The 4,280-nt window shown below is 33.9% G+C and overlaps 1 long non-coding RNA gene across 1 annotated transcript; it reads right to left on the bottom strand.

Annotated features, from left to right (window-relative positions):
* Positions 1–796: 796 nt before the first annotated feature.
* LOC145156362 (uncharacterized) lies at positions 797–3,201 on the bottom strand. Its single transcript, XR_013736639.1, has 3 exons — positions 2,990–3,201; positions 2,098–2,160; positions 797–1,003 (listed from the first exon to the last, which is right to left on the bottom strand). It is a non-coding gene; the product is annotated as an uncharacterized LOC145156362 (long non-coding RNA).
* Positions 3,202–4,280: the final 1,079 nt, after the last annotated feature.

The raw sequence follows: 4,280 nt of genomic DNA, 5'->3' as shown, positions 1-4,280 counted from the left end.
GTAAACCCTTCAAACATTCATATTTCCTTCAAGAACACCGTTCACGGTCATAAACCCTTCAAGGGGCTGTTCAAGGCCGAGAAAAGTTCACGGCCGTAATCCCCTTCACGGCCGCAAACCTTCCCAAGTTGTGAACTTGTCTGAAAACCCGCTTTCTCCAATTTAATCGAGTCTCGGTAACATTCCTAAACCAAAAGAAACTGTTTTTCCAACACTATAAATAAGGGTTTCGCTAATAAATTCATATGTGTATTTAATTGATATTAGGATCCCGTTAAGTGTCGCATTCATCAACCCGAGGGTATTCACTCCGAGTTTCGTTGTCCGACATTTCACGCAACCAACAGTGAGTTCATACCCCTATTATTTTATAATGTTTTTAGGGGGAGAATACAAGCCGAACACAAATGATTTTTTGAATTTATATCATAAAAGGACTTCAACACACTTAAAACTGATGCAATTGATACAACCTTACGTTTTTCCACATTTTTATAAAATATTTATAGATATTTTATCCGTTTTGTTACATGCTGAGCATAAGGGACGTTTTCAACTTATAAGCATCATTGCAAATTTTTCAGATCAATACACAAATCAAGTACGTAATATACATATAAACTATAATAGGTGTAGTTTTTGATTTCAATACACGGTTTTACATATTCAGGCACATAAACTATAAATAGGGTATAGTTTAAGGAACGAAAGTATTTGTTGTTATAAACTTATCTGTAACGCCATGATTTTTCACCCTAATTTGTTTCATTTATTTTTAAAATCTTTTAACGGAAAATGCAACGGAAGATTGTAAACATCGTTCATTTCAAAAACATTTCAAACCACAAAGTTACGTTCAATTCAAAACCAAAATATCAAAAGTATTTAATTGTAGCGGAAGCATAAGTTTCAAAATTAAATAACGTGTCCAAGTGGCATCTTTATTCTAAGGATAAACTACCCAAAAGTGACCCCATCTCACCAAGCCAAGCTCCTAAGCTACCTGTACAAATCGTAAAGGCACAAAGCAAAGAAACAAGTGTCAGCAAATGCTTCGTGAGCCAATAGGAGTTTGTACACAATCAAAGGGAAAACATACCATCCCCCAACGGGTCAATCATTCAAATTATAATCATATAAACAAAATTCACATATCAATCATTAATCAATCATCTTTCACATAAAATTCAATCATTCAATTTTGTATCATCCATCCACATATCATTCATTAGTGTAACATCAATCGTATTTCATGCATAATCATATCGTAATCATATCAAAGGAATCTATCATAATCGTATAGGTGTAGGTAGTCTCATAGTGATACCTAATCCCAAGGGAAAAACCTGTTCGCTACTGGTGTGCCTGGCCAACCAAATGCTTTAGGTGGTTCGCGACTGCCACCCGTCACACCGACCCCAAGACTCCACTTTCACTACTCCGAATATGCAATGTACAAGTACATCGTGGTGTCGTTCGGGATCGGTACAAACGGTGTCAATTCTACCGATACACCTCCCGATTCCCACGTGATGTTTGATCCGACCTCGTTCGAATTGCCAACATCACTCCAGTCCGCAAACACCGAAGTGTACACGTACCATATGTCACACGGGCATCTAGAAAGACCGAGCAACTCGTAAATGGCTTAAGCTCTTTTCCTAGGAGGTATTTTTCAACCAACCAGGCTCGAAGGTATCCGGATAGGGTTTCATGCTAAGTGCTAGGTTCTACCCTTGCCCTCTACGCATAACCCCGCATAATCGATCGTAAATCAAGTACAAGCATGCAATATTCGTATTATCATAATCAAGATTCATAACATTTATACCAAGAAGATACTCAACAAGATCATAGTCACATATCAAGCATTTCATATAACATATCATATTTGCAATTAATCGTATCAAGTACCAAGATATTCATATCAACGAAATAAGCATACAATTGTCACAATGAGGCAAAACAGTAACATATCTCATATGGCACATATTGGCAAAATCAACAATTAAAAATATTCTAATTTGACTAATCGCACTGTTTCCGGAAAGTAGTTTTCGACTATGTACAAGGTTTATGAAAAGTCTATCGACTCACCTTTGGTTCGGTAGTGAAATCACTTCAAAACCTGAATTTGTAGCTCTTTGATTCAACAAATACCTAAACAAAAGTATATATCTATTCAGTTTAGGCTAAGATAACTAGATTATTACTAAACACATATTTAGTTTATCTCATATTGCTTTATTAAATTAATTTTATTGTTGTTTATAAGCATAACTTTTAATACATGCTAACAAATCAGATCATTTTTTAACACTTAAAATTAGCATGCAATTGTTATTATTTTATCTATATTATATTTAAAAACCTATAATTTGAATTAATAATCCAACTCACAAACTTCGTAGCCTAGTAAAAGTGATTAAACATAAACTTAATTATATGGAGGGCATGACATTTTTTTTATTTATATATCATAACCCATGAATATTAATACATTTGATTTAATATTATATACATCTAAGGATCTTAGAATAAAATAAGTAATTTTTATATGCAAAACAGGGTGCCTTCATGAATTATGTATATGTAGTTCTCCATGTCTCTTTTTCTTTCTTAATATACAAGACGTGGGATAGGAATCAAGAAAGTCAATGTTGGAGGGCTAGTGGGTATGAACTAAACAACCAACCGAGATATCCCTTACCGTTGTATTTGGTACCAACAATCCACGAAATTCATTAGTATACTGAAGGAGATGCTACATATTGTTGATTTTATGGAATAGGCAGAAAGAACATGGACAACATGGGATCTTTTCATGGTTTAAGAAGGGTGGACTTAGGGAAGCAAAAATCGTGAAAACAGAAAGGACGGAAAAATTATGCATGACTGCACCTATGCTTCGTTATTGTTTAACTTTGACAGGAAAGAGGAAGCATAATCGGCAGGTATCAGGAAAGAAAAGAAGGAACATAAAGCTTACCGGGAATTGAACGCAAATGCACAACAGCACCGCAAACCTCCTTCTGTCTCTCTCGCTCTCTCTCTCTTTGGTCGATTCACGTATATGGCTGCCCAAGGAGGGATGTAATCCGTTTTCTAGGGTGTAGGGGAAAGGCATATAAGTCGCCTGGTAACGGAAACGAAGAAGAAGATAGGATGCGACAGTTTGCGTTAATTGAATAGGGTTATTTAAAACGAACTTACAACTTTGGTTCCTGAACTTTACTCTTATTGCATAACCAACTCTTATTTTTCTGTACTTTTTTTATTTAATCCTCCATAATTTGCATCTAACCCCCTTTACTTTTATGGGATCATATTTGACTCTTTTTATTAATTTAATTTACATCTTGGTTTCCTTTTATTAGATTTAACATCGTTTAATTAATTTAAATGTTACATGACCCCTTTCTCTTTTAATCCTAATTTATTTATTCTTTATTTATTTTATGTTATTTTAAATAAATCTCACATTAATTAAATGGATTTAATCCATTTTAATTATTAATTAAATTTTATAAATTATGTAAATCTCGATTAAATCTTTAAAAATTCAAATTAATCTTCTTTTGTTCATTTTCTTTTATACTAAGCACATAATCCTATATAACATTGGACTAACTAACGAAAAGAATTTGGGTCGTTACATTATTTGTTATTTATAAAAAAAGGGGCTTTCATATTATTACTTGTAAATTCGTTAAAATAGTTTGAGAGACACGTCTTTGGGTACTTACATATGTACTAGTTGAAGACTACCCTTATGAATCAGAGTCTCCTCGAGGGAGAGTGTGAGTTTGTTTATAGATCTATATGGGACTGACAATCCTGCACCTAGCTGTTAGATACAGTAGGACCGATAGGTCTACGTGTGACAAAGTCATAAAGGATATTAGCGTCCGATTCACGTCGTATCAGTTAGTATGGTCATAAAACTCGCAAGTAGATAGAAACGATATATTTACGTAGTAATATACTTTTCATGAACAATGTTTTAATAATATAAGTATGGAAAATACTTGTATTTTTCAATTATGGAACAATTAAAGTGACAACATACATTCAGGTGGAAAATACAGGATTTTCCCGGACAAACATCAGTATTTTTACAAACAATCAGACTATCATTCAGCCATCGAATATTCATTGTTAATTCTATAATCCCTTAGTTTATACATCTGGGTAACGTATGAAGAATATCCGATAGACTGTGGAATGTGTGGTTTCCGCTCCATCCCCTGTTCATTGTTTGGTTGTAGGTTTAGGGTAGA

The sequence above is a fragment of the Lactuca virosa genome, chromosome 2 (assembly GCF_052849685.1).
Source record: "Lactuca virosa cultivar CGN04683 chromosome 2, Lactuca_virosa_CGN04683_v6, whole genome shotgun sequence".
Classification (NCBI taxonomy): Eukaryota; Viridiplantae; Streptophyta; class Magnoliopsida; order Asterales; family Asteraceae; genus Lactuca; species Lactuca virosa.
The sequence above is the reverse complement of the archived record's forward strand: the minus strand, read 5'-3'. Positions and strand labels throughout refer to the sequence as shown.